Source organism: Embiotoca jacksoni, unplaced genomic scaffold, assembly GCF_022577435.1.
Source record: "Embiotoca jacksoni isolate LCO1_2020_lvr unplaced genomic scaffold, fEmbJac1.0.p SCAF_19, whole genome shotgun sequence".
NCBI classification, from domain to species: domain Eukaryota; kingdom Metazoa; phylum Chordata; class Actinopteri; family Embiotocidae; genus Embiotoca; species Embiotoca jacksoni.
Window position 1 is genome coordinate 9,573,658 of NW_027185329.1, and position 10,346 is coordinate 9,584,003.

The following is a 10,346-nucleotide window of genomic DNA, read 5'->3' on the forward strand; positions in this document are numbered from 1 at the left end:
TTGTCACTAAACTTGCCACACTGCTAGAGCTGTATAACAGTTGCTTTTTTTTTTTTTTTGCACTGGGTTTTATCAGTGGGTGAGAGAATGAAAAGGAGTCAAAGGCAGCCCCCTAAGCTTTTCATAATGCGTCCCGAGAGGAGACAAAGGCCCGCATTCACTGCAGGGTGTCGATAAGACCTATCATTAGTCTGCCATTGGAGGTATTACTGACACACACAAACACACGTACACACACACATGCACAGAGTGCAGCAGGGTACTTATTCCTTCACCCATTCTGTTTTTCTTTTTCTTTTTTTCCACATACAAGTACATAAATATTCCTATGCGTGCCAGAAGTAAAAGAGACAGCCTGGCTCGGGTTGAATCGAATAAAGGCAGAGGAGTGGACCCCCTGCTGCTTTCCCATCATTGCAGAATTAATTCAGCCTCACATAGCAGGGCCATCCACACTCGGCTATACCTTGTCGGTGACTGCATTTGTGCTCCTCCATGTGTGGCTGCAACTTCGAACAGCTGTTAAGTAGCTAATGATAAAGACTGTAAAGTACTCTGATAGTAATGTGTTTGTGTGTATATATACAGTATACCAAACCTTTCATGTGTACTTATGTTAGAGAACTTTGGGAAAACTAAATGAAGCCATGGTGAACGTCTTTTTAAAAGGTGGTATGTGTCGCATTTGTAATTGGCAGTATTGTGAACACAGGATGTTTCAAAACAGAGTGCTTCAATTAGTTGAACCGCGATTAAAACATTTGAAGACTTCGTCAGTTAGAAATAATATAAAAATAAACCTCCAGGAATTATAATAAAAATCAAGAGCAATTAAAATAAAAAAAAAAGACATGGTGCTCGTAAAACAAAGCAGTAACATAGATAATCAATCTTTTAAAATGATAATACGTTTTTTCGGAATTATTTAGAATTTGTCACTAATTTTTATATCTGTTTCAGAGGGGCCGATCACCCCAAGTCTTAAGCACGGACATGGGGATAAAAAAACCAAAACACAGATCTTGGTGGAGCAGCAATAAGGCAATATTAATAAAATTGTAGCAAATATTGCCCAAACAACTAGTGGTTTTTACGCTGATGTTAAAAGAAGTGTGTCGTAAAGTAGTGTTTTGTGCAGTAAAGCACAGATTGACAAAATCCAACCAAGTGGTTAAAAGCCATTAAAAAGGCCGGGGGAACATGCCAGCCATCTCGATGATTGAACTCCTTGTTTACAGTAATAATACCAATGGCCCAGAATTAATGTGCTATTGACTTATTGATGATAACATGCAACATGTAGTACATTTACTTAACCAGACAGGAGTAAAATTAGGTACAGAAGAGGAGTCTGTTTCCCATTAGCCTTTTTTTTTTTTTTTTTTACTGTATGTGTGTGTTTGTGTGTCTTGTCAACTGGAGGGGGAGGAAGACGGCACTGCTGTCCAGCTCCTAAGTAGATGATGGACCGTAGCTCGTATTCCAATTCCCTCTCATTAGCTCAGCCCCCTTGAGAATATATATGAGGTTACTTACCTTCGCTTGCTCCGAGTTCCCGGCCAAACGCCAAGCATCGGATCAGGGTCATTAGCCTCGCTACTTGGAACAAATGGCCTCCGATAGCATCTCAGCTAAAACACAACAGAAGTAGATTAACCCCTTGATCCTTGAAGGAAAGCATATTGAAAACATTAGGAGGGAAGCAGTGGACAAGCCGATGACCATTTATCTATTTTTTAACCTGTTTTGTCTTAAATTACCTCTTTCGTACTTGTGTACTTTTTTTTTTTTTTCCTCAAGCAGATTTTGACAATCGACTCTTTTTTTGTGGGCCTTGGAATCTCATTGCACTTCAGCTAAACATCACAGCTGTTTGCCTGACAAAAAAAACAACAACACAGAGACAAGTGGGCAGAGGATCAAAGCCCGAGGAGGATTTGTCTGGCAGATAGTCGCTGGGGTCCTGCCTGAGTAGAGACTCTCTGTCTTTGTAGGTCTCTCTGCACACCGCACGGTACACATCATGAAAAACAACAGTGTAGTCGCAACAACATCCTCCCCGGAGCAATTACCTCCTTAATACAGCGTATATGTGGGTGCACATGCACGCATCTAAGCATCTAAGGGCCTGCCATTGCGCAGGTTTTGATATTGCGTTTTTTTTAGTATCGCAAATAATTCACTTGCTTGATTTTGAAAGCCTTCAGATTTGTTATCAAAAGAAGCTCTGCAGGAACGTTTAATGTCCGCGATCACTTACACGTCTTAAGGAGGAGATAATCCAAATCTAAACGATATAAAATCAGGTTGTCTTTCAGTAAAAATAACTGAATACCGCAATACTGAATATGTTTATTTCCATCTAAGGTCAGCGTGTTCACCCAAATGTTCCTTCCACAAGGCCTCTTCATGAGGTTTGTGGCCTATTGGTTGGGTTGGGCGGGGCGGAGGGGGGCTGGGGGTGGGGGGTGGTTCAGATGTCTGTTTTGAGCCCAAAGACACGCCCAGAGAATGGATATAATTAAGACGAGTGCCTTTTTTTTTTTTGGTGAGTGAGGAGAGTGTTTGGGTAACTGCTCTGGGTGGTCTAGCTCTACATGTCTGTTCTAGTTTTATTGCAAACAGGCACAATATGCTAAGAACACAGACATATACAGACAAAGCGCAAGGACAACATGTACAGTGCGACATAAACGTAGACGTGAAACCAGCCATGTCCCTTGTTTCCTGCTCTGGTCGCCCTGTTGGTTGTCTGGACATGGCACAGCACATTTACAAAAAGCAGAATTCATCAAAGCAGTTGGCAGACATACCTGACATTCATAGATGTGCACTTAAAATTGGCTCCTTGGCTTCACAAAGCACAACAGTGAATCAGTGATTCTGCATTTCATCACATAACTAACTTTAGCCTTCATCCAGGCCTCTATTTAGGCGCTAAATAGAAGCCAGATGAGCCAAAAAAAAGGGCTTACATTTATGTGCATAAGGTTACCATAAAAACCATAAATGCATCTGTAGTCTTTGAAATGTATTTATTTCCTCTGCGCACTTATGTAGCTCAAAGAAACCGAGACAATATATTTACTAAACTGCAGGAATTTTAAAGAGCAGACATCTCTCGGTCTATCAGGTATCTTGCGTTTTAACCCTGGGTGGCCCAGTGGAAGTTGAACGTTAGCAATGTTGCTTTCTAACGATTACAGAGCATTGAAGCACAAGTATAGAATTTACCTTGAACTGCAAAAGGGCTGTTAATTAAGACCATCTAGTTTGGTGTATTGCTTGACCTTGTAGCTCCTCTGTAAAAGACACATGGCCATCTAGAAGATTTTAGGATCTTGAGAATGTTGGACATCTTCAATCACTTTTGGTGGTCAGAGGGATGACAAAGCTAACTATGTTTAGGGAAAAATCAAGATATAGAGGATTCAGTGTTTTCAATAGTGCAGTTTTCTTAGTTATCTTGTTAAAGTTAAACCACATCTAATAGTATCTATTGTGGAAACAAACTAATTTATATAATTTTTCCTTTACTTTGATTAAAAAAACAAAAACTGTCAACCGTGATTAATAGTGTCCTCTCATTAACACATAAACACCACCAAACGTCTATCAATTTGCAACCTTTTTCCTTCTGTGTGAATTGCCTCACTTAGCCGGCAGGGATAACACAGATCTCTATTGTTGCATTTTGTTTTGAAAATATGGGTGGTCCCTTTTTCTTTTTTTTTTTTGCACTGAGAGTATAAGTCTGTGACTGTGTGCTGGGTCTTTAATGATGGAGGTACCCTCCCTGGTCTCAGCAAGTCTGCTTACTGGAGCAGAGAGACGGAGTTGGGAGTGTGAGAGAGAGAGAAAACAAGGAGAGAGGTGGAAGATAAATGATGCAGGAAGTGGTTTGAAAAAAAAAAAAAAAAAAAAAAAAAAAAGTAGGAAGCACCATGCCATAGAAAAGAGCAGTAACTGAAGGTTATATTAACTTGTACAGACAGAAATAGCATGTATATTCCAGCAGATGCAGGCAATTGAACAGAGGTGGACTTTTAGAAAGGGAAACGAGGGAGGCAGCAGCTCTTAGGCGGGATAAAAGGTTTAATTTCTCCTTCGGCTGTGGCGAGCAGCTTTCCTGTGCTGCCCCGTTTCACTGTGTTTAACATCAAAGTGAAGTATGAACAATTGAGGCAATATTTCATCTGGCCAAGGTCAATCATTGTTCGTTCTCTGTGAATGTAGATCCGGCTGAGAGGAATTCAGAGGCACCATATTTTACTGGCAAGTCTATTTTAGCAACTCACCTTTTAACAACCTTTTGAACCGATTTTTTTTTTTTTTTCCCCCTTTTTAGTTTTTAATGTCTTTTAACTTGCAGCTACATTTTTATATTGTACATGTAATTACTGTGAATTTTCAGGTCGATTTATTACAGCTTTGGTGTTATTCTTTTTAAGCATGGGTTTCATTAAAGTTGTGTCTCGACTGTTTTAAATGAAACGTGCAACTAGCTGCATGTGATACGAGACAAAAAGAAGGTTGATATGATGATTGCCACAACATATAAATGAAATGTCAGAGTTTAACTTGGCCTTAAATTCTGCACACAAATTTGTAATTTAAGACGGGGAATCTGATCTTGGATCAGATTTAAGATCCAAAACTTCCACTAGGGATGTTTTCACAAACCAGAAATGGAACTGTTTGAGGTACGTGTAGAATATTCAACAGCTTATTTAGGACTTGTAGGCATGTTTAGTAAGAGGCACTTGTCACATCCAACCATGACCACTCGCTTGTGTTGTTGCCAGGGACCGAATAGTTGTTGAATCAAAGGAAATGGAAGTAAAAAGGACTCCAAGGGACTACTTAAAACTACGAATTGCAGGGTGTTTAAAGAAGTCATTAATACGGCTAAAGTGGCTCAAAAAGAAACATTTATGAATATGACGTCCACCGGAACTTTGATGTTCTTTTCGACCGCAAATTAACCGGCAGCTTTCAGAGTACACAGTGTGACTCATTATTTGTCACAATGGGAGACCAAAAGGCACTCGAATCAAAGAAAACATTAGGGGAGGCTGAGAAGAGAAAAAAAACAACTGGCTAACGGAAAAACTGAGGTGATTCAATACTAAACGATTACAAACAATCTAATTTATAATAATATGCTTTGTTTTTCCTTTATTGTCAGATGTGCCCACACATCCCATAATTAGTGCAGTCATAATTTCTAAGCTTTCCTGATGCTCCAGTATGGATGTTAATTAGGCTTGATCTACATTTTGATTTGCCGAAGGTGCAGAAAGTGATTTCTGGGAAATGTAGCACTAAAGCAGAATTATTATCTGGACCATGACGAGATTATGCCACTGCACACTTTAAATCTGAAACAGTTAGTTGACAGAAAATGAATCCCCAGTTACTTTAATTCAGCAAATCAGGAAATTTCAGGATTTGATCTGACTTTTTATTTTTTAGTTATCTGACAAGCTTTAGAGAAAATGACAAATCGATTTACCAAGAAAATAATAAGCAGATTATTTTAGTTATGAAAAGTATAATTAGCTGCAGCCATAGTTAACTTTTCTTTTCTTGGTTTCTTTTTCGCTCTTTTGTGTAAAAAAAAAAAAAAATGCAGCAGTGTTAAAAATGTAGTCATCTTTTATGTTTTTTTATCGGTCTGACACACTCATAATTTTTCTGCCGAGATCTCTGAGATTAAGTTAAATACATATTTGCCACATTGTTAATTATGTTTCTATACTTAATGTGTTTTTTCAAACACAATAAATAATAAGTACAGTTGAATATTAGGAAGGCTACAGTTCTGACCCCCCCCTGCATCTCCAGGTTGAACAGATTTTATTTTCCTCCCTTTCCATCTGGTCAATTTAAGATTTTACACTCAGAAATTCTTTTTGATAATTCATTCTGTCTCAGCGCACAGCCCTCTCAGGCTCATCGCGTTGCCGGCATGTCAGCGAGCCAGCTCTGTATAATACATTACAGTCAGTGCCATCATAATCCAGAAATTCTTTATTGTGTTTAGGGCACCACATTAAAGCACATCACTGACATAGCAGCTTTATTAAAAGAGACAGAACAGCCATCGCAACACACAATCACGAGCGTGTTGTATCAAGATCTGATATTAGAGACTGCAAAGGGACTTCAAAGGCTCATTCCATATGTTTGTGCTAGCGGGGGTCTTGTACTTGAGGCCTCAGTATTTTTTTTTTTTTTTTTCTTAAACCACATAGCTTACATCCATTATTATTATTTTTTTTTTTTTTTTTTTTTTTAAGATGAATCACATGTTAATGTACACATGCTGGCTCCTTGTCATTGTTTCTCAGGACCACCCAGAGTGTTTATAGGAACAGGCTTGTGAGTGGGCTTGTACATAAAAAAGAAAGGGAAAAAAAAGTGAGCTTTTTAGAGGGGATGAAGTGTCGAGTTAATACAGCTAATACTGTTCACACATCAGTCAGTGCTGTTTAATAATTTAAGACACATTTCAGCACTACAAACATATTTGGAGATGGAGCCGTTTAAACCATTTAGTGTGAAAGAGTACGTCAAATGCGGCGCAATAAAACAGGGTTGGTTACAAGAATTTGTTGCATACGTGTGTGCGCGTGTTTCTTTCTGATTCATTAACTGAAACTACATATCTCTGTGTGTGTGTATGGCATTTTAATAACATGGTTCACCAAACAACACCTGAATTTATCCTGTGCTTTCTTCTCCGTTTGTTTTCTTCCCAGGTCCAGACATGAAGGAGGCAAGCAAGCCTTCACACACACTCACTCTCTCTCTCACACACACACACTCTCACACGCACAGTGGCACCTGGAGTCTGTCTGCGGTCTACCACCATCTACCACACACACACACACATTTACGGTAAGAATCAGAGACTACCGAGTCAGGAGGATAATAATGTCATGAATGTGAGAAAATAAACTCATTATCTGCCGTTCCAAGTTATTGAAAACGACAAATTGACAACTTATAAATTCCCGAATGCCTAAACTTCAGCCATTTAAAGTGAATTAGATGAACTCAAACAACACAAGATACACTCCGAGAGGTCGTTTCTTGGTCTGATTTAAAAGGCTATTTAAAAATGTCTTTGAATCAAATTTTATTTAAGAAGTAATTGTAATGCATGTCATCTGTAACGTGTCCGTGTGTGCATGTATGTGGTAAACCTGCTTCATTTATTTATTTATTTTTTTTTGGTCTTTCCATCAGTCAAAACCAATCCACACATCAAATTTAACAGTTATACCACATATCCTGCAATCCCCTTTAACTCACCCAGCGTTCCAAAAAAAACAAAAACACATGTTGAAATTACAGTGCGTGAAGCTGCATTGTGGGAAACCCATCCCTCCATCGCACTCACTCACTGTATTTGACCTTATCCGTTTTCCCTCATCCCTCTACTGTTTTGGATGAGGTTGGGCAAAGTTTTATTTTGATGTTCATTAAACTGTCAAACAGCTGCCAGAGCTGATTTGCATCTACAATTACAGTGACTAAAGTTCAGAATGAGGTTAACAAGGTCAGAATGCAGGTTGGCCGCCTTGTATTGATTTTTTTATTTTTATTATTTGCTTGCCTTTAATAATTACAGTTAGGATGATAGTGTGTCCAGTTTTGAAGGGAGACGGAGTGTTTTATGACCTCCAATGAATACAACTCATTAGCCAGATTAATTCATTTAACTTAAATCTTCTGTTCAGTACATCTCCAGGTTATCACATTGAAGCGTGCAAAACTATAACACTATAAAAGTAAAATTGCTAAGGTTTTTAGTGAATTTAACCAAATTGGAGAAATTAACAGTGTGGACTTAGTTTATGGTTCAGTTTTAACTGCCAGCTTTCCCTGTAACCATGCAAATAATCATTGTGAGCAGCGATTGCTAGTAAAGACAATAGTGCCAGTGTTTTGACCATGACAAAACATTTGGCTCAACCTTGTGACCACCAACATAAATATTACATTACAATCAATTTCCCTCTCCTTTAGATCTAACCATTGCAACTCCAACTCGAGCTCTATGAACTTGTTCAAAAAGACATACCTCCTCGGATTTAGAAACAACCACACCCGCACCAGCTGACAACAATCCTTGCTCCTCCAAAGCATACAACAGCTGATCCTTAATCACTACTGAATGTTAAACTTTTCAGCAATGAGTTCAAGATTTTCCTGTAGTACACCCCTCCAACTTGTCGAGTTGGGTGACTAATAACATTTTCCAGATTAAACTACATTGTAGCGCAGACAATTAGAATGACAATATAGAATTAGGTACAAAGAAACCCCTTCAACAATGGAAAAAAAAAAAACCCAGCAGCTACACCTCGAGACAGCAGCCCCGCCCCATTCAGTGTTTCCATATCATGCATGTGTTTTCATGTACACACCAAAACTGAGCCCACCAGCAATCCACTTGGGCAACCAGAGTGTTGCAAAAGCTACAAATACTGTGTACAAGTACTCGGAAAGAACAAAGTACTCCATCAACAATAGCCCAAAGGCACGACACACAAAAGTGGTAATGCGACGTCACGAAAACCGCACATACCTGAAACAGATGGTTTTGTGAGCTCCCAAATATGTCACGGCCAAAAGGGGGAGGACCTGGAGCACGCCCTCTTAAACTAACTAAGATGGATAAACTAAACGAACAAATAACAACGCTTTTTTTTTCTTTTAAACTGAAAACTGGTCTACAAGGCCTCAATCCTCAAAAGAATAAAAGCAGACAGTCAGAGAGGGCTGCTTTGTTAAAGAGAGACAAAGCATGTTCTCCAACCTCCCGTACGGAGGCTGAAGTGGGCGGTGCCGTGCACTGATTACAGATCAGAAACACCTGAAGAAGAGAGGGAGAAGAACACAGCCAGCTGCACAGGCTTAACATAATATTCAACTCAAAAGAAAACCATCTGATTGCTGGTGTTAAAGCTACTTATAAGAGACAGCGGCACCACGCTCTTGGTTTCCAGCCCCAGGTTAACTGACAGCACCGCCCTCGCAGCGACCGTGTTACCAAGCAGCTGCAATGATACACTCCATCAGTTCAGCTTTGCCTGTACGGGGTTAGCTTGGTTACCAGTTGGCCGATGTGCAGCTTGCGAGCGCGTGTGTCTATGCCAGCTATTAAAGCACTTCAGAATCAGAGAGGAAAGGACTCGCAGTGCTAATGGATGTGTCTATTGATGTTCCCATTTAGCAGCACACTGTAAACGATAGGGCAATGATTGTGTTGAAGACGGAAGGAGGTGGAGGAGGAGAGGAGCGAGCGGTTCGGCTGGGCAGTGATAATGACAAGGAAGGTTATTATTTGGCACCCCGTGGAGTCTCACTCTTCTTTGTGTGTGTGTGTGTGTGTGATGGAGAGAGAGGGAGTCGAGTGGGCCTCTCTTCCTCCATGTCTCTCATCCCTGTCGCCTATTGGCTATTATTCACTTCTCGCTTTTTCTCCGCAGTCCTCTCTGACATTACTTAGTGCTGCTAGTCTACATCCAATTGTGTCTGTCTCTTTTCCACATCCACTTTTATTTCTCTTTTCTCAGTGGGCCTACCTTCTTTTTTTTTTTTTTTTTTAGTAGTGCACACACCTTTTGTGACGTTCGATAAAATAGCTTAAAAATTATTATTTTTTAAAACGCAGAATAAGGCGGCAAAATAGTTTCACGTTATAACATTTTCACGATAGCAGGTTGCACTTCAAATATTGATTTACTTCACCAGTGTTTTTTTTTTTTTCTCCCCAGCTGTGTGTGTTCTGTCAGTTTCAATCTGTGCGTGTGTGATGAATATGAATACAGTCAGCCTGCCTGCAGGGTTTGGCAAGAGACCACCTCCAGCTGGACTCAGACCCCTAGTCAAGTGTGTCTGTGTGTGTTTTGTGAGCGTGGTTGTACAAGTCAGCTTGTATCTGTCAGTGTGGTGACAACCTCAGGAGAAAATACCCCCAAAAATTACATATATAACATAACACGCCGTCTGGCACACCGTGTATCGCACAAAGGGTTGAATCAATGTTAAACTGCAGTATATTTGCACTCTCTGCTCTTCTTATTTAAAATGCACAAAGAATCTGCACAGGTTGGAAAGCACTGAAATTATATATTTGTCAGATTCAGGTGTTGCTAATCTCATGTCCATATTTTTAAGTCTGCCGTCACCACTTCATTTGCCACAATTACTTCAATCAACCTATTTCTCTCCAATCAAGCTCGTCGGTCCTTATGTGTATGTTTTCTTGTTGGTGGCATGTTGTTTGCTAGAAGATGTATAGTGGGTGAAATCATTTGCAAATATCTTGT

General features: G+C 39.7%; 1 long non-coding RNA gene across 3 annotated transcripts in view; it reads left to right on the forward strand.

Annotated features, from left to right (window-relative positions):
• LOC138200597 (uncharacterized) overlaps positions 1 to 10,346 on the forward strand; it is a 31,672-nt gene that overhangs the window by 16,443 nt on the left and 4,883 nt on the right. For all 3 annotated transcript variants that reach the window (XR_011178408.1, XR_011178409.1, XR_011178407.1), the window contains one exon: positions 6,765 to 6,903. This is a non-coding gene — a long non-coding RNA (uncharacterized lncRNA). The remainder of the gene's footprint in view (positions 1 to 6,764; positions 6,904 to 10,346) is intronic.